Consider the following 20,800-nt stretch of genomic DNA (forward strand, 5'->3'; position numbering starts at 1 on the left):
AGACCAAATTACCCTGATTTGTTGTCACAAAAAAGCCAGCAGGTCTACTCAGAAAGAAGCTATTTATTCTGAGGGTAGCTGAATTATGTTTTACCATATGTGTTTTTTATATTTTTAAGGAGCATTAGGACAGTACTAGTTTGATAAACTAATACTTCATCACAATGCCCCTGAAAAACAATACAGATTTGGGTCCCAATTCTTCCATTTTACCTATGCAGATAAACGTCTCGAAGGTCTCCTGAGCAAACCTGTTTAGCAAGGGATGTTGAGCAGGGTTCCCATGGATGCGTGTGGTTGAGATACAGCTCATTTTAACACATGGCCAAGCTTCAGTTCGCTATTTCATGTTATGAATTTCACTGAAACAGCAGCTCATTAAAGCACACTGGAGCTCTCGACAAGCTTACAACCTCAATAGGCACGCTGGCCTTGAATCCCTCGTTACCAGGACCTGCCTTGCGCCATCACCAGCGCCCATCCTCGGAGGATTGCAAAGCACGGCTGCCCGCGGTCCTGGGCCAGTGTTACCACCACACCACTATCCGCATAGGGCTCTCAGAGCCTTACCCTCAATCCGCTGACCGCCTGCGGCCCTGCAACCACAGCCTTGCCTCTCCGGCACGAAGGAGCTTCGGCCCCGGCACTAACCGCACACAGACTCGCCCGTTCCTGCCCGGGGGCCGTCAGAGGGGTAGGGGCACTTTGCTCCCTTCCCGAGAGCTCCCACGGCACGGACGCCTCCAAGCTGACTCCAGACCCTCCCCTGTGGACCCCAGTCCCTCCCCTGCAAACACAGGACCCTTAGCCTCCAGGCCTACCCTGCGCACCCCAAGCCCTGCGGCCGCCGCTCGGCCGGGCCCCGCTCCCGGCCCGGCGGGGCGCGGCGTGGAGCAGAGCGGGCCCCGACAGCGCCTCCCGGCGGCGCAGCGACCCAGCCGACGTGAGCACGGCCGCGTCCTCCGCGCCGGGCGGGGCGGTGCGGGGCGGGGCTCGGGGGCGGGCCCGGGGCGGGGCAGGAAGCGGGGGGGTCGCGGCGACAGACCCCAGTGTCGGTGTCGCTGCCGCTGCTGGCAGTGGGAGGGTAGGTCGGCCGGGAGTCGACAGTGCGGCTCGCCTTTCTCCCGTGAGTTCCACCTGCGCCGCGTTCGCCTGGGCACGGGGGCTGCGGGTAGGGGAGGAGCAGGAGGTACTTTGAGTTGCGGTGATTCTTCCAAGCCCCACGGCTGTGCCGGTGCCGCGCCTTGGCCGGACGCTCGCCCGGCCGCGCTCGGCGCTGCCTCTGCCTGGGCACACGTGCGGCGGCGGCGCCGCTCCCCTTCTCGCCGACTGAGGCGCGGCGCTTCCCGCGGATGCCTCGGGGCGGGTTCCCGGACGCCCGGGGGCCGCGTAGCACCGCCTGGGGCCGCGGCCCTGCGGGTGCCAGAAGCAGCTCTTCCCCTGCGGACTGCGGCGGCTGCGGCGCTGGGAGGCGGGGATAGCCCCATCCCGCCCTCCCCGTCCCCGGCTGGGCGCTGCCACCGCTGCCTGAGGGGTTGGATGCGGCGCCGCCGCCGCTCCCCTGCCGGGACTTTGTGTCCCGTGCGAAGCCGACGGCAGGAACGAGCTTCCCCCGGACGGCGGGGGCACAGCGCTCCCCGCCCGCCGAAGTTTCCTGCGCCGCCAGCCCGAGCCGTGCGGGCAGCGAGTGGGGCCGTCCCGGGGCCGGTGCCTCTCGCCCCTCATGGTTCCCGCTTAAAGGACCGCGGCGTGCCGGCGGGGGGAGCATGGCGCAGAGACAGAGCCCCTCTGGATTGGGCACTGCCCCGCTGGCATCGCTTCACTTCTGGGTGTCCAGCCATGGGAGGCGTTCAAGTGCTGACATTTTGTTAGTTTCGACTTACAGCTGTTTCGAGTTGGTTATGGTTCCCAATAGTCCCTGGGAGCGGCTTTGTCATTTTTTTTTCCTTGTGTTTTTTTTTTTTTTTTTAATTTTGGTAAGCCTTCACTCCTCATTCTTTTCCTTCAAAACTTACCTATTATTTTCAGGCATTGCTATCAAAATATGTGTGTTTTATATATCAGTCTCTTGCAAGTTGATTTGCACATATTTTTGAGCGTGCCACTTGCCAGAGCGTGGCTGTGCTGTGGGACCTGCTGTGTCAAGGGGTGGATCCCAAAGCTGTTCAGCAAGGATAAATCCATGGTCAGTTCTCAGACTGACTTACGAACTGCACAGAATTGCCGTCACTGACAGGTTGGTAGGTTTTGCTGTAGACTCTTTTCACATTGCCTGTGTGCTTGCAGATGAGTATTTTTATAGATTGGAGTAAAAAAAAAAAAAGAAAAAAGATAAATCACTGGCATTAATTAGAATTTTTATGCTACTTATTAAAGAAGAAGTGTTTGGCATGGAAGTGGAAGTCTTCTTACAAGACAACTTTTAATTTATCAAGTCTCTGATCTGTTGCTTGGTATGAATCAGGCATTTTGTTTCCTCTTTGATTTAGGGCATCCTTTTCTGTCTTTGCAGGGGTTCTCACATCAAAAACATCAGTAATAAGTATATAGCTTTCAGAAAAATGCCATTTAATACCAAAATTTTTACTGATTTAACTGATTAATTTTTTTAAGTGCTTATGTGTTAGATTCTTATTTATATTTCTGTTTTGTGATGTAGATCTGAAATTACGCGTCTGTCTTGTACTGTAGATCTGAAATGAGCTAGTTTTCAGAAATAACTTCGCTGGAAGACTGAAGCTGACTAGTTTGCTGACCAGTGTATGCAGAAAAAAATGGAAAGTGGGTTGAATTTAGGCCTTAGGTGCTCAGCTAGCTTCTTTGATACGATGGTCTCACCATTGGAACAGGTGAAAATGAGAGATCTGGGAGGTAAGGGCCAGTGAGTAGCCAAAAGCAGATACTTCCTTTGACATATGGAGGAAGAGGTCTGCACAAATGTATGTGCAAGCAGGCTTAAAGTAATCCAAAATACAAACCCACCATTTTGATGCTTTTCTGATTCTTTGTCAAGTGAGAGAATCTCAGGCTGCAAGTATCAAATAATACAAGATAGGATTGAATCTGCTTGTTTTGGAGGTTATTTCCCTGCATGTGGCTGATACCAAAAAATGGTCAGAGGATGTTTTATCTTGATTTCTTTGAGCTGAATCCAAAGGAATTCTGTTGTAAAATGCATGCATATTGAAGACAATTCTTATCATTCTACTTGTAGTAATGGTTCAAAAGGTGCCAAGAGGTTGAGATTTGTTTTGAAGTTCTTATTTTATAGATTGACAGAAGTATTCATGTTGCATACTCAAAAATGATGCTGTGCACGTTGCAATTAAGACTGTACTTAAAAGGATTTTCATAACTTTCCAGCTTTCCATTTAATCCTTAATTGGATCTGACCATTGCTTGTGATAGTCAAGATGAATAAATCTCCTGGGATGCTTATAGTAGTGCTATCCAAAGTTGCAACTACTACAAACCAGAGTTTTGAAATCTATCACAAATGAAGCCAACCAAGCTAGAAAAAGTGTTTCTAGTGTATACTTTAATACAATTTCTAACCAGTAGAATTAAATACTTAAAATAGTATGTTGTACCATATCTACCATATTTTCTATGGTACCAATAGACTATACCATGTTAGTTGTCCTGTGTCTTGAGGAAAAGATGTAGTGCTGGCTGATCTGACCAAATTGTTGCTAGACTGGTTTACCAGCCTGGTCTAGTGTGACAGTCTGTATAGTAAAAATATTCTGAATAATTTAAAAAATGTCTCTATTTAAGGCATTCAAGTTCAGTCTAATGTTAAAAGTGGCAGAAAGAAGCACTAGATATTGTCTGACTAGTGAGAAATGTTTTCTTCATGCTCCAGAGCTTGAGTAATTCAAATGAATGCAAGGTGTTTTTCAAGGCACAACTAAGTATTTTTCCTCTGTTTTGTCTCTTCTTTTTTCACCTCCTTTTTCTCTCTCTTTTTTCCTTCCCCTTTTTTTCTCTTCCCCCTTTTTCTTTCTCTCTTCTTTTTACCCTAATTCTTTCTTTTTCACAATTTTTACTTTTTTCTCCAATACTTTTTTCATCACCTTCCCCCTCCTTTGTTGCCTTCCCCCACTTGTCATCTCCTTTTCACCTTTCCCCTCACTCTGTTTTGCTTTTCCTCACCAGTTTTCTCATTTTTCTTCCCCTTTTACACTTTCCCCCTCCTCTTTTTCTCCTCTTTTTTGTTTTTTATCTCCTTTCTAAGACAGCCAGAACATAAAAAATTGAAATGCATAGGGCAGAAGAAAGATTATTAGAATTTACAACATACTCATTAGTGAATAACCCCCCCATTTCTCTGTGGTAAATGGAGGAGTGCATTTCATTTCCTGTCAATCTTGCCTGTATTCAGATCCAGTTTCTTCCAGTGGGCCAAGGTAAGGAGGAGAGGGTGTTATTTATATATTGTTCAGGCATATTGAGTCAACTAAAAGTGCTTCCTTGCAGAAAGATGTAGAAGTTTTACTTGAAAAACTTGATTTAATAGATCTCAAATTTTATTGATTACTTTATAATTTAGGTGAAATAAATATTTCAGTGTGAATTTGTGTTAAAGGTATGTGGGAATGCAAATGTGGAGTGCTTTTGTTACGATAGCATTATGGAAGCTTAAAGTAAAATCAAGTAGGATTTTGAGATACAACTTTGGACCATGAGAGCAAAGAACAAGTACTCACAAAAATCATTTAGTATATATGGGAAGCAAAATTTGGTTAGTGCTGTTTTTGAAGCACTGTTTTTCAAATATACATCTAAAGTTTTGGGATTATTATTACTAGTGTTGATAAACATAAGTTGGATAGAGATTCTCTTTCAAATCTATGTGAGAATGTGAATTAAATTGAACACTGGCCTCTGAAAGGATGCACATAGATTGCATAGGAAGAAGTGCCAGAAAAAAGCAAGCTTCTCCCATTTGTTTAATAGTTGAAGATCAGGCAATCTTTAGTTGGAAGAGCCCTGTTGCAGCAGTACTCCAAGCCCTGTGACCACTTGCTGTGCATTGTAGAGGCATTTCCACCACCCATCAGTGTATTATTAGCAGTGAAAATACTTAGCAGAACCCAGAATTTTATGCAAAGAATGAAGTGTGTTTTGCTGAAACTGAAAGACAATAAATTATAACTTAAGCTGTTCCTGCTGCAGTGGTGAAATTCCTGTGTTTTAGCCAGTAGATGTTGCTTGGCAAATGCTCTGGTTTCAGATACCAAGGTTCTGCAATAGCTGAACAGAATGTGTCACCATATGAGATGAGAATTTAAAGTGCAGCAGCTCACAGTGGATCACTGGATAGTTGGAAACATGACTTCTAGTTTTGAGCAAATTAATTTCCATAAACTTGTATTTCAAATCTCATAGTTTTTTTCCTCCTTTCATGCTCCTTCATTTATGAGGACTAGGAGAGAGGCTATCTCATCAGTATGATTACTTGCAGTAAGGGAGACAGGGGAGGAAGGGATGCTGGCTACCAAGTCCTCACTGTGTATTTTAGTTTATTCTTGGCAGGTAATGATGTTGCATGATCATTGCTGCAATTTCTGTTTGGACAAAGAATGCTGAAGGTTATGTTGAGTCATATATTATATTTGCTGATACATGAATGTGGTATGGTCTCATATGCCAGCACTACTTCCCAGTATCAATATTCATTCTTGGATGTTGTGGTTCCACTTGGTTGTCTCAGTCCTGTTCTAGTGTTTTAGTCTGTGCTGTTGAACTGGCATGGTCCTAGTGTACTAATACAAGTACTTTACTGTAGAAATCCCTACAAAACAATGGTATCTCAAAAGTTTGTCTGTTGTAAAATTGTCTGTCTCTGTATCAGAGTCCCTAGTGCGTAGGATTAATCAAGACTTAAATAAGACAAAAACATTTTTCTTCTGATGGCCATATGTTGCAAGTGGCCTGCTTGCTTTCAGTCTTCTGTGATGTGTATACCTCTGGTCTTCATACTTGAACAAAAGAGGGATTATTAGTCTTTCATGCTTGGAAACAAAAAGGGATTATGAGGAAGTGTTTATAGTGAACTTAACATTTGTGATTTTTTAAAAAAATTTTTTTAAAAAAGCACAGAACTAGAGTGCCAATACAAAACTATAGAAGATTTGTTTGCTCTTATCCCTTCCATCCACACATAAAAAGCGGGGGCAGGGGGTTTCTTAGCTGTACATTTGCCTTCTGTTGCAGACCTGTAAGTAATGTTCTTTGATCCAAATGATAAAACAATTGCTCATCTTTAAAATTAGGGCCCACAGCATACTCTTTTTGGATAGTTTCAAAAATGTGAGTCTAATTTTCAATCCAGATTATTCACAGTCTTTATATATATTCATTATTCTTGTTTAGTATCATTCAGTAGCTTAATTCTTAGTTCGTTCTCTGTATCTACTTCTGTATAGAGAGGAGTCATGTTTACTTTTAGACTTCATATTGTTGGCTTGAAAAGACCAGATTGTTTCATTACATACTAGGAAAGCTAAGAGCTTGTTGGGTTCAGCTTGGAAAAGAGAAGTCTGAATGTGACCCATTTGCAAACTGTAACTTCTTCAAGGGAGGAAGTGGAGCTGATGATGCAGGTCTGCTCTCTCTGGACAACAGTGATAGAACACAAGGAAGAGGAATGAAGCTGAATCAGAGGAAATTCAGATATACAGAAATAAGACTTTATTTATGAAATGGTTAATGAAATTACGACTTGTCATTGTGTTTCAATTGTCTTTGTTTAACCATTCATTTTGAGTTGGGTTTTAATTTCACATCTTCTAAACTAGTTTCCTCATGTTTAATAATCCCCCATGTTGTAGTATAGATGAAAAACTAGTTAATCCCCCACCCCTGACTAGCTCCACTACATTTTCTTTTGTTTTGGGGAATGACCTTTTGTTTGATCGAAGAAAGGTGGTATAATTTGCTGAGATAAGATAAGTAAGTTTATATTTCATTTTTTCTGCCACTCTGTTTCTAATTTCTCTCTGTTTCTTATTATTTTTACTTCAGAATATATTTAATTGTATTTTCTCTTTGATTCAGTTTTAATAAAGCACCTTTATTGAAACTAAGGTGAATTAATGTACTCATAAGTAGCAGTAGGTCCAAGGTATGTTTCTAATCTGCAGGATGATGGTGACCCTTAAAGGCTTAGAAGGCTGTCTAATACCTCCCACAGCAAGTTCATGTGGTCTACAGACTGTAACATTGACAAGTTACTGAATATTGGTGATGAAGCTGAAAGTTGAGTTGTTGTTTTAATGTGAAGAGAGTAAGAGGAGTGCAAACAGTGACTAGAAGAGAATGTAAGGAGAAGTAGGTGAACTGGGGAAGAGAGGAAGGGTTACATTGAAAATCAGTCTGTGCAAAGGAATGTAGTGTCTGTAGATACTATTGGGACCATGACCTGGTGGGAGAGGGAGAAACTCTCTGAACTCTTGACAAGGATCTGGATCAAGTGAAGAACACTGGAATAGGAGATTGGTTTATATGAGTTAGTGACTGGAAAAACTGAAGTGAAAGATTGTAAGGTTGAAAATCAGGCTAATGTGAAGTGAGGTGGAAGAGAAAAGGCAAGGCTGAGTGGAATGGGTCATACAACTAACCCGTGTCACAGAGTATGTATTACTTCTCATGTCTTTAAGAGATATTTAAAGGATTACATTAATAATTATTGAGAATAGTCAAATGCTTTGTTCTGTAAGATTCATTAAGATACATTCATAATTCAGCATAATTGGTATGTAATTATGCTTACCTTCTTCATCCTCATCTTTTCAGGAAGCCATAACTTTTTCTTTTTGAAGCACTTACCCATCTGTCATTTGTGGTTCCTTCCTGTACCCCTTCCCAGTTGAGTTAACTCTTTGTGAAGCTGCTCCTGTACGTCTGTTCAGGTACTGAGTGTGTTTGTAGTCCAGTGTTTTATCAGTAACAGTGCTTACTGCGTTGTGACTGTTCCAGAGTGTCAATGATTATTTTGCTTTACATGTCAGCTTACTTTAATAGAGTTCTCTCTGAACCTTGCTCATGTGCCCTAAAGCAGGAGTGAAGAAAAGGATTTTGAAAGCAGATCTAGTCAGCCTTGCCTGTTTACTTAAAGGGGGTGGGAAAGCTAGTCTTTGTTTTAAATCTCAGCTCTGTTGCAGACTTCTATGCTGTATTTTTTAGTTTTCTGTGGATTATTTATATTCAGATTGGTTAAATTCAGTCAGTTTTGATTCCTTTTACAACAAGCATGTTGTACACTGTGCTCAAATTAAGGAGATGGATTTTATGATAATAAGAATCCCAATCTAGTTGTGGAAGAGATGAAGAATTTATGATGGATTTTAAAGCATTAATTTTATCCTTACTTGAAATACTTTTTGCTTTCTGCTTGTTTACTGCTGTTTGTATTGAGACAATGGTAATGTATTTTAATCACCATTTTAAGAATGTTAGTTTGCTGTAATCCTTTCAGAAGAGATTGCTGTAGTACCTGTTTTGGGAGAACCTAACTGTTCTTAAAAAAACTGTTTGTATATAGCATAGTTTTTATTACAGTCAGCAGAATGTTAATTAAACAGTGATTTCCAATTTTGTTTCTTTTTGACAAAAGAAAAGGGTTTTCTTTTCTTTGACTCCATCACCCAGCTTTCTCCCTATGAGATGAATGCAGGATCACAGAGTGGTTGAGGTAGCAGGAGACCTTTGGAGATGATGTAGTGTGACTCCACCCTCAGTTAAATAGGACCAGCTACAACAGGTTGCATATGACTCTCTTCACTCAGATTTTGATTAGTTCTGTAGGTGGAGTCTCCACAGCTCCTCTTGGCAGCCTTTCTCCATGCTTGACCACTCTTGTGAAGAGTAAGTGTATTCTTTCTTGCATGTAGAAATTCTTCTGATTCATTGTATCCTTGTTGACACTTTTCTAGACAATGGACTCTGCTGAGGAAAGTCTGACATGCTTTCATCCCACGCTGATCAATCTTTTGTTTTTGTGTATTGATTTGGTTGCACTCCGTCCTAAGCAGGCCTTGTCTTCAGTTTCTAAACAGTCTCACCTCTTTTCCTATGACAGATGCTGTAGTCCCTCAGTCATCTTTGCATCCTGTGTTTGGTCTTGTGCTGTATGTTTATGTGTCTTTCACTAGGTTGGACTCACCTGTGTGCTGTGTCCACCTGCTACTACATGGTAAGGGTCCAGTTCTGCAAATGGCTTAAGTCTGTTTTTACTGATAGCTTTGCACCTAAAAATGTGCTTCTTTAGGATATGATCTCAAAATCTAAAGTCTAAAGTAGGTTTAAATTGGTAGTTGAAGCTGAAGTAAAATGTAGTAATTTATTTGAAATTACTTTATAAATCCCATTAGAAATTTCCTGTGTAATTTTCTCAGGAAGGACAATTATCTTTCACATTTTCCGTAAGTCACAAGTCTCACATCTTGGTAGTGTGTTGTGTTCTACCATGGGGAACTATGAGGAGTTTTTTGAAAATAGATGGTCTAGGATGAAAATAAGTTAAATGAGACAGTATTGTATCTGAGAACCATTTATTGGTAACAAAAAAGGAGGGAGTTGCCCTGCTAAAGAGGACTAGAACAGAAAGGAAAAGGAGGAAGGAAGATAAAAAGGAATGGGGAGAGAGTGAGGGGGGACAGAGAGAAAAAGCAGGTGTTACCCCCAGAAGTTGGGAGTGCCATGAACGCCCAGGTGTCAGCAGAATGTGGCCACTGTGCTGGAGAGCTGCCCAGCTCCCGGGGAGGCACGGGCGGCCCCACAGGCGCAGCTCCCGCGGCCGTGGGCAGCCGGACACGAGGGCAGCAGCGGGCGCTGGGCGGCAGCTCCGGAGCGCCGGGCACAGCGCGGGGAATCCTGGCACCGGCTGGGCCAGCAGGGCTGGAGGGGCAGGAGGCAGGAATGGAGCAGGCAGGCTGTTGGTCAGGGGAGGCAGAACAGGCAGCGGCTGGGACAGGTGAGGGGTAGGGCAGGACATGGGCTACACGCAAGGCTCGGAGGTCAGCCAGAGTCCAGCTGAACAAAGCGAGAGGGAAGGACAGTGAGGGCAGAAGAGCCAAAAGGCATGCTGAAGCCAGGACAAAATGGATGAAACGCAGGCTAGAGCTCCACATAGTTGATGGGGATGTGTGATAAACTCATGTTACCAGATGTTCACCATCCTGCAACTGGACAATTCCTTCTGGAGATGACAACCCATATTTGATTAAATGCAAGTGAGAATACCTACCAATTAACTGTTGGTTTAAAAATTGAAGGTGTTCCGTAGTGACCTCTGGTTTATAGCGGAGATAGGCAATACAGTCAGGTGCTTGCTTGTACATGTATCTACCAGCACTAGTATTTGTTGCAAGCTCTGGCCTTTTGGAAGTGGCCTAGTGTAATCTCTGTTAGTGTAGCTTGAGACTAGCTAGTGCTCTGTTTCCCTAGGGCTGTTGTGGCAGTTTTTCTTGCTTCTGTTACTTGCAGGTATTGTAAAAAGACATTTTGAATGGTTTCTCTGGAGCAAGGATTGTCTCTTATTTTGTCCCTTATTGTAGATGGCAAATATCCCTGAATAACTTGATTTCTCAGGAGAGTCCACTCAGCTAACACATCCTCAGTAGTGGTTGTTTCAGAAATACGTATCTTAGGTAACTGATCAGCAACAGCATTGTGTTCCTGCAGTGGCTCGGAATGGTTTGCAGTATAGGCATCTACATGTCTCCCATGGCTAAGTAAGCAATACTTCTATACACCAAAACCCAATGAGGTTTACCATGTATCATCCAGTCATCTGCTTGTCATTTCCTAGACCACAGTGTGAAATCTTTGTATACTGCCCAAGAGTCAGAAAAAATGTTTGTTCTTCCAGCACTGCAGATCCAACCATTAATTTAAGGTATTGCTTGCTCCTCACTTTCCCTATAGTTCAGGAAGGTTTGCTCTGCCATTTCAAATGTTGCTTTCCATTGCAGTTTTTCTTTCACATTTCTTGATGTCCAGTTAGTGAAACATTCTCCTCTTGGGTTAATTGCTTATATAATGGGAACTTCTGTGCCTGAAGTAGAGGCATATTTTTACCTAGGGAAATTTGTCCTGTTTTCTCCTGTAAGACACTTACTTCGTTTTGGCTGGGAGATGTAAGCTTAGAAATGCATCATTTCCATGTGACCCTATTTTTTAATTATTATTATATTATATATTGATTTTCTTATGTGGGCCAAATACGGTAAAAAGTACCTCTGAAACCATCATAGACAAAGAATTTTCTGTGTTGCTACTTTGCATTTCTGCTATATAAAGTATGATTTGTTCAACTGATTTGGGTGACATTCATAAAGTGCCTGCCAGATTATTCTTCCAAATTTTGCTCCTGTGGCAGTTCTTGGAATTTTCTTGGGGTTCATTTCTGAACCATGATTTTTGCATTGCCTCAGTGACATTACTCAGTGCTTCTCCCGCTTCTTGTTCAGTGATGTGGAAAACATCATCCCCCTAACAGTAATTTATAGCATGGGGAAGTATTGACATCTTCCAAATACCAGTCTACTTGCCCATGGCAAGTTATGGCTCTGTGCAGATACCTGTGAGGATGCATTGCTGAACCTGACATGAGTGTGTGGATTGCTACTTTGGCTCATTAGCAGCTGGAATTCCAGCAAAAGCCTTCATTGCATCCCATGCCACAGCTTTGGATACAACTCACTGGCTCAGAGCACTTGGGCATTTCATCTCTGTGGGACAGCCTTGTTTAGCAGTCAGTAACCAGCTGTCATTCTCTGGGAGCAGTCAGGCATCCTAATTGTTTAGATGGGGCTGCTGAAATGGAGAACGGGCTTTGTGAATGACTCCAGCCTCTGACAGCTGTAATGATTTAGATGATCTTTAGGTAGCCTCTGGCTAGCCCATACCATTTTTATGCAATCCATTTTGAGGATGTTTCCAAATCAGCAGGATCTATATCAACTTTTCTCACAGTGATAGCAGGAACTCTAGAAGAATATTTGCCTTCCTATTATCTTGAAAACTTTTCCTGCCATTGAGTCATACACAGTAATATATTCAGTTACTTAAGCTACCTGCACTTTTGCCAGAAAAGACAAGTAGGAACCCAGCTCTAATAGCAAAGAAGTGTAACAAGCTTCTACATTCTCCTGTTCCCTATCTCTCCAAGTGATTAATTGTAATTAGTTTATTTATTAGGTATAGGGATGAGACCCTGTGAAATGCGGGGACCTCAGGCCTGTAAGCATCAGAACCATCACCCACTGGCAGTTATGAATGCCAGCACATGTGTACTGCCAGCACAATATAAAGTTTGTTAACTTTCTATGAGATCTCAGGCAGCCATTTCACCTTTGTGGGGAAGACCCAGATCTAGTTAATTTATACAGGATTTGTATGTGAGCTATCAAATTGGGGTAGGGAATACTTCTGGTATTTCCTACTGAATAGCAGAACAGTAGGTATACTCATTCTGTCCACTGTCCTGATATGTTTTGTGGTCTACTTTTATCTTTTCCTTGTTTATATTTTTTTTAATAAATATTCCTTATTGGTTTTATTTCTGATATCTGAATCTATCACCTGACTTTATCTTGTCAAAACCTTTTATGTTAGTGAGGAGAAGGAGTGCTGTTTTCACAATACTCCCCATAAGTATTAGAATGTTAGAGATATTACTTTTGGTACTTTCTTGATTCCTTTTATTTTTTTTGTCAGTTATATTTATAATAGTTGTTTATTAAAATAGAATATTACTGAAGGATAATCTTATGTGTTCCCCACATTTCTGAGAGTATTTTGGTTTTCCTCCTTTTTTAAAAATTTCTATGTTTCATTTTTTGGTGATTTTAAAAGCAAGTCTCAGCTTTCTTAGTTATGTCTTCAAAATACGCGTTAAAAATAGGATTTTTTTTACCAGTTTTTGGCTTCCAGATTGGTCAGGTTTTCTCTAGGTTTTGGGTTTTTTTGTATTTCTATTTTTTAATAGTTCACGCTTTTTGTTGCTTCCTCTAAATTTTATTTACTTCTGTCATGTGGTATTTTTTTTATTGAGAAATGAGTTGGGGAAATCCATATGGACTTACTGTTCCATTGAATTCAGAAGGCCTATTGAATATGGCACCTGAACTTTTTGAATTTGTGTTACTAGATTTTTTCGGGAACAAATATTTCCAAATTATGGAATGTATTTTCTAATAGTATATGGTAGTCATTCTGTTGGTCAGTGCTAAGTACCTGTATGTTCACCACAGGGCTCAGTCTTCTTAGAGTTACTGCAATCATCATTAAGCAATAAATCTTTTCTTTGGTTGATGTCCAAATCATGAAGATCAGCATTTGTGTTTTATTTCGTCTTTTCATCCCTGTCAATATAACTTGACCTACTTACAACCTGCAGTCGTTTGCTTAGGAGGAGTTTCTGAGTTATTGTATGTACGTATACATTATTTGAATATGTGATCTCTTTTCAATTATAATAGCGTATATTTACTTATTGGTAATAAACTGATGCTTAGACCAGACGCTTTTTAATAAGCTTATTAGTTCAAATAGAAGTTGTGGATGGTTTGGTGTTTTTGTTTTTAATGAATGGATAGTAGTTGTCAAGGGTAGCAATTATCACTTGCTGACAGTGTTCTGCACTGCAGTTGGAAGTTCAGTTGAGGCTAGACTGGCATAGTCATATCTAAATGTGACTTGGCTTGTTTCACAGCTGCATTACCACTTTGGTGAAATCCAGGTCTAAACAGTTGTGTCAATCACTTACTGAGTATGGCCTGTTTATTTTAAAATCTTCATGGGATATGATATGGGTTGGCCTTGGCTGGCCTTGCCAGATCCCCACTCAGCTGTTCCTTCACTCTCTCTCCTCAACAGAATGAGCTTAGAAAGTAGAGGTAGAACACCTCAACGTAAAGACTGAGAGACCACTCATCATGAGCAAAGATATTGACTTGAGGAGAATTAATTTGATTTATTGCCAATTGAAAATACAGAAGAATGGGCTCCCAGTGGGCTGCAGCTTCCTTTGGGGCATCTCCTGCTGCTTTGTCATGGGGTCTTTCATGGGTTGCAAGGTTGGTATCTGCTTTAGTGTGGAGCTTTTAAACGGCTGCAGGCTCTGCTGCTTCAGTCACCTCCTCTTCACTGTCCCACGTGTCTGCAGGGCTGTCCCTCACTTGTGGTTTTCACGCTGTGATGCACAACATTTTCACATTTCATAGCTGTACTTCTCCAGATGTACCACCCTCCTGGCTGGGGGGCTCAATCCCCTGCTCTGGTCGTGTGTCAGCATGTGTTTTGGCACATTCTCTCCTCACAAAAGTCACCCTACAGGCACCTCACTGCTCGTACTTGTGCATGTAAACTAAATAAAACCATCAATGAAAAATCTTGATATTTAAGATAATATTAATAATTCTGAGGATTCTTGTTTTGTGTGTGTAGTCCTATGGGACAAGATACATAGAATTAGTTAACATTTTCTCATTGTGTTTGCACGTATATCTCTTCAAGTTCAAAATACCTAGTGACAGGTAAAATAAGTATTAGTTTTCTTTACAGAATCACAGGACAGTCAAGGTTGTCATGGACCTCTGGATCTCACACCTTGTTCAAGCAACCTAAAGGAGGTTGCCCTGAACCTTGTCCAGATGGATTTTGAATATTTTCAGAGTTAAACTTTGTACAGTCTCACTGAGCTCCTCCTCACTCTCACAGATGATTCCCTCCATTGTTGTGCACCTTTCCAAATTTCTATGATTGATCAAAGATTATGAAGAGTAGTGGTCATGGGTACATCCCATCAGGAGCCATGGACTTATGTATGTCCAGATGGCTTAATTATTCCTTGATCAAGGGTGTGTCTTCCTTGCTCTAAACTTCCCCTAGGATGTGATAATTTAGTTTAGTATGACATTTAGACATTTAGTAGCATAGATTTAGTATGACATTTCCTCCAATTTTCTAGCTTATAAGGAGACCAAGAGATTGGTTCAGGTAAGGTTTCTTATATGCCCCTACATGCATAGAAACTATTTCATGCAATAATTCAATGGAGTTGGTTTATTTCAGTGGTGGTGATTGCTGCTTTTGAGGTCCTGCTCTGGGTTAGCTTTTGTCTAATATGTGAGAGAGAACAGCTGCAGTCATCTGTCTGCCTTGAAGCACTGTTTTCTTTGTCAGTTTAGTGTTTATGTATAAGCAAAGAATATGCTTTTGATCAAATTGTGATATTTCAGCCAAGGATTATAACTGTATGTAGGTTGTGTTGCTGTATCTAAAAGACAACTAATATACTAGAAGGATCTTTTAATAGATTTATGTGCAGATTAGCACAAGGTGATTTGTTTGAAGGTCAAAGTTCTGCTTCTCTTGGCATCTAGCTCTTTCTTTCCAATATACTATGAAGAAAATATCTTCTCTACTTCTGTTTACCTTTTTTTTCCCCGTGCACACTGACAAAGCAAGTTCCATTTAGCCATCAAAAGCAATTTTCTATGTTTTTTACTCCATCAAGAATTTATCAATTTTCATTCCTTATACCTACATAGGTTTATTATGCATAGGGCAAAGAAATCAGCAACAAAAGCACGATGCAATGGCATTGGCTCTCTTTTTTGTATCTATGCTTTCTGGTTTATATGTGGAACCTTATTTGAGAAAATACTAGTTTTATGTGTTGCTCTTGATTGCAGAGATCATTACCTTAACTTTCATTTCACTATCCACGGTACAAATCCTTTGTTATTTTAATTTGCTAAATCAAGAATGTCTGTTGTCTTGTAATAAATTTTGCCATTTTCAGTCATCTTAAAATAAAAATAAAGCTTTCACCGTGAACTATTTGCTCACCTATAGGACCAGAATCAAAAAATAACCAGGTTACTTGTTTGGAAAGGTAACTCACAAGAGACCACTCACCCAAACTTCATCTTAAAATATAGAGTTTGAGGTTGGGATCATTAAAGGGAAGTAATTTACTCTTACGCCATAAGCAGGCTCAGGTATTTTCATAACTCATTTTGCTATTAAAAAGGCTAGAGGCATCTGAAAATGAGCCGATTGTGGAAAAACCCTTCTTCAGATTCTTCCAGAATTGGTTAGGTATGGATGCATCACTGAGATCTCTTTGAGATTTGGAGGCAGTGACCATAATCCTTGGAATGGAAGTGTTAAAATTACTGCAGGACAGTAGAATGGAATGAGGAATTTTGAAGTATGGGTATTTGGTTCTCTGAAGCATTTAGCTGACCTTTGGTATGCCTTTAGTCAGCCCTCAAATCAGTGAAGCAGTAAAGAAATGGTGGGCATTGCAGGAAATTTTCCTGTCAGATTTTTATAAAAAGCTCTGTTATCATTCCATTTGCAGAGCTGCCAAAAGCATTTGGTCATTGAGCATATATAAAGTTAAGGTGGTGGAAGAAGGTTAATATCTATTTATTTTTCAGTGTCTCTGTGAGGAACAGTTGGACGGAGCATGACTAAAATTTTTAGATGATGCAAAGTTAGTATTTAATTTGAAATGTTTGCTTGAAATACAGAAATGTAAAATGAAATGAAATTTGAACAGTAAAAACAGCAGTCTTGGCAAGTGCCTCATTTTTTGCTCTCAAATGGTGATGTGTACTATTTTACCCCTGCAAATTTAAGAGGCCATCTTATATTTGCACTTAAAAATGCCTCTTGCATGCACTGAGAGTCCTTTTAAACAAATATATCAGAATTACAGGAAGCCTTGTTTTGTACAAAACCACCTGCTTGTGTGGTTCAGGGATCCATGTTAGAAAGATTTATTGCATGTGGGCATTGCGGTTCAGTGTAATGTCTAGACCTTAATCTCCAGAGCTGTAACTTGAAGTGTAGAAAAGACCTACAGAGCAATTAGATGTTTCCAAACATGAACATATCAGTACAGGTGCCTAGGTACAATTTGTTGATACTTTACACTGAATCTATTTTAGAAGTGAAGTCCTGTGTCTTTCTGGTGTTCATTTTTGTAGCTTATCCCTCGGTTTTTCATAAGGCAAATTTGCCCATTTGCCATAAAGGAGGTGTTCTTTAAAGAAGGTTAATTAAAGGGATGCATAGACTAGAAAAACAGGATGTATTCCAGACCTTTATGGGGAAGAGATTTGTGTGGCTGAGACAAACAAGATGGCCTGTTGAGAACACAGTTGTGCTTCTGCTTTGCTCCCCACCCCCTGCCTTTCCTTGAAGAGATTGATGATGGTGGTGGTCGTTCCAGAAGTTTGTGGACAGTGGTCCCCTCCTCCAGCATTGCAGGATCAGAAAACATATTTGTTGTGATGATATGTGCAGGAATAAACAATGTCTGTAAAGAGAGCATGGCAGCATTCTGCTATTAATGCTGTTTCTGTGAAAGCCTTCTAGGACTGCCCAGTCCAAATGTTTGAAGTGGAACTGGTGCTAAGAAAGAGCCAGATTTGCATAGACTTGATAGTAGAACCACAAGAAGTAATTAAAATAATTTTCTGTATACAATTTCTATATAGTATTGTATATTTCTGTATATTTATAATGCACAATTCTGTATTACTTATGTGTGTTTGTTTGTTCCATGATATGACCAAGTTCTAAGGAGTTGCTCTGGAGAGTATTTTGCCTCCTTTTTGCCACTGATGTTGATTGTGATAATAACTGTAGCTCTGTTTTGGCAATATGCCACTATAGAAAATTTAAGAAAGCTCTCCCATTTAGTTGCAGGTATACATATACGAAAGAAAACACAATTAATCAAAAATTCAAAATATTTTCTAATTTAAATTGGTATTCCATATTCCTTACATTCCATCATACTAATAGTATGGGTTTTTATGTATAATACCAATGTAGTATTTCCTGGTTTGACATATAATAATCTAATTATTTTATTATTATTATTTTCAGCAATATTTCAATCCTGAGGTAAATGTTCATTGCTGTGTAAGCTGGTATCTCTTGTTCTGTACCTACCTGTTGAGCAGGTATGCAGTTACTGCCTTAAAGGGCATATGCCTAGATTTTGATGTGGAGAGGAGATTTTATAGAAATTCATAAGATTGTCTAGTGGTTTGGGTTGGAAGGACCTTAAGGATCATCTTGGGTGAACTCCTGTGCAGTGGACAGGATACATGCTACTGGGCCCAGTTGCTCAGAGCCTCATCCAGCCTGGCCTGCAACACTTCCAGGGACTGGGCATCCACTGGACAGCAGCTGGGCTGCCTCTGGACGACCTGTGCCAGTGCCTCACCACCTTCATATCTTATCTAAATAGTACTATGCGTTATCTAAACATAATCCATTTCAGTTCAAAGCTATCTCCCCTTGTACTAACAGTACATGTCCTAAAAAATCTCTCTCCAGTTTTTTTTTTTAAACCCCTTTTAGGCACAGAAAGATGCCATAAGGCCCTATAGCCTTCCCTGCTTCAGACTGAAAAGTTCCTACTGAGCTTTCTCAGCTTGGCTTCAGAGAAGAGATGCTCCAGCCCTCAGAATACCTTCTTGAGTAAGGAAGAGATTTGTGGCAGAGTGCCAGGAAATAGATTGAAATCTCTCTTAATAAAAGCAGGACTTCAGAATATGCTGTTGTGATTGCTTGAGCTACTGTCTGATTCTTTTTATTGCTGTGGAAATTATAATCTTGAATGATTCTTAAGTGTTAGTATAATAGCCCAGTAAGTTTAATCATAAGAAGAAACCATTACATGTGGCCTCAGAAATGATATCAAGATGGTTCTTCTACATGCCATTGCATCGTTATTTGCAGTCCTATTCTGCGTTAACATCCAAAGTTTGCACCTGTTTACAGACATACAAAAATAAAGTTACTTCTTATTGTGGTTTCTTTTTTTTTTTCCCCTCTTGAAACCAGACCTTATTCAGCTCAAAGAAATACTAAGAGGAATGAAAAACTGTCATCTGGTATGTTTAATATGCCTCCACCTACCTTGATATCTAGCCTAAATTGGTTGTTTTTCTGCAGCAATTGCAAGAGGGATGTTGTATATACAGACCCTGACAGTATTACCATTCCATACTAAATTAAGTTACTGTTCAAGAACTGGACAAGAAAGCCTTTTGTTTTTATTTAGTTTTTAAAGCAGTCAAATGAGTTCACTAGATATTAACAGGAAGTTGTGGCATTGGCCCAGAGAAACACTCCTATCTGAGATTCTAGTTGGAAAAAACTGAACCAGTCATTTAGCCACTAAATGAAAACAACTGAGGTGTAGGATTGATTTATTTGTTATTGCTTCCTCTGAGAGTATGTTACTAGATCTGCAGCTACGGTCTGATCCTTCCCTTCCCAAAACAGGACAGTGATTGTGGGAAATGTATTTTGGAAAAATGTCACTTTAAAGGCTTAGTGTGTCATGTAGCAGTTAAAAATCATGTGTGTTTTCATTTTATTCTTTGTAACTATATATTCCACTCCATAGTCAGAAGTCTAGGGCGTCAGTTTTAAAACAAGCTCTTATATTTGGCTTCAGGCTGATGTGTTATTTTTTTTTCCTTTTTTTTTCCTTTTTTTAAAGCTGTTAACTTGGCAATTGAGGTGGTAAGCACCTTTGCATCTCGTATACCTTGGATTTAGAAGTAGTTTCACTGTTCATACCACTCTGGCTCTTTTGACTTTTGGGCTTCCTAAGAGGTGCTACCTTGCTTGTAACATCGGAGTTGGAGAGAACAGAGAACAGAATTCTTCTGCTTTTGTTGAGCTAAGGTTTTCAGCTGCTCTTTTTCTCTGCATTTATGCATGGGTGAGTGTTATTAGTGTCCATTGGAGACACAATACTGGTCTCGACAGAGGATCAACATTGTTAAGGCTTTCTGCATTACTGTAGATAGCCAGAACTTAACTGAGTTGTTACTTCATGATAAAGGCAAATCTCCAGCTGTTCTTCACTTCTGTCTCTGCATTTTCCCTGAAGTGTTCGTAGCCTTATACATGCAGATACTGGGATGGAGGGCAATACACTATGTTCCTGAGATCAATGGTTTTGAAACCATGTGTGTTTGCAGAAGATTTCCTATGAAAAGCAGCATGTGTGTGAAGCATGTGAGGGAATTTGCATTTGTGCTTGAAAAGGGGGACATGAAACACGCTGTTTTTAAAATAAGGGTGCGAAATTTGGTTGGCGAGACCAAATGACGTCTTGTCATAAAGTGGTTGGCCCAGTAGTGTTCTTATCCGGCACAGAGGATGATCAGAACTTTCAACCTAACTGTGGAAATAATAACTTAATCACAAGGGTTTGATTAATGCTAGAATTGAAATGATACTGATTTAAAAGTTTGTTTATGGTGGCCCTTCTAGATACTCCAAACTGGGGGAATTCCAACTAACTCTGTAATTCTGATTGGATTGTTAGTCACATGGTTATTCGTCAGTTTTGAGAAATCAGATAAATGTCTGTGAGCTATTTGTGGGCAAAATTTAAAGATAGTAGTCCGGTTTTCTGGAAAAAGCCAAAATCATCTTATTCAGCTATCTTTGGGCCATGTCATGTCACTGCTGGTATTATTTCCGGAGTTTTGTCCTTCTGAATTGACCTACTGACTGATAGTCATTGAAATTGAAAGAGACATGACACCAGGATAAACACCTTGTTTCATCACAGCATGTCAGTTTATATTGCACCTGACCTTTAGTATTAGCTTGACTTTATGTTTTGTTGTAAACACTGTTTTATCCCCTTGTGCAGAAGAACATTCTGCATTAAAACTCTGCTGTGACTTACTTGAAGAATGTAATGTCTCAGTGTGATGGTGTCAATGCATGCAAA

At 40.5% G+C, this 20,800-nt stretch overlaps 1 protein-coding gene across 7 annotated transcripts in view; it reads left to right on the top strand.

The window, feature by feature from the left end:
* Window positions 1–1,002: 1,002 nt before the first annotated feature.
* PAM (peptidylglycine alpha-amidating monooxygenase) overlaps window positions 1,003–20,800 on the top strand; it is a 123,203-nt gene continuing 103,405 nt past the window's right edge. For 4 of the 7 annotated variants that reach the window (XM_079331192.1, XM_079331195.1, XM_079331197.1 and 1 more), the window contains exon 1: window positions 1,026–1,126. The gene's annotated coding sequence lies outside the window, so the exon portion shown is untranslated. Of the gene's footprint in view, window positions 1,127–20,800 lie in introns of all 7 variants that reach the window. The other 3 variants (XM_079331194.1, XM_079331198.1, XM_079331193.1) reach the window with 3 other exon arrangements.

The sequence above is a fragment of the Erithacus rubecula genome (genome assembly GCF_903797595.1).
Source record: "Erithacus rubecula genome assembly, contig: SUPER_Z_unloc_2, whole genome shotgun sequence".
Lineage (NCBI taxonomy): Eukaryota > Metazoa > Chordata > Aves > Passeriformes > Muscicapidae > Erithacus > Erithacus rubecula.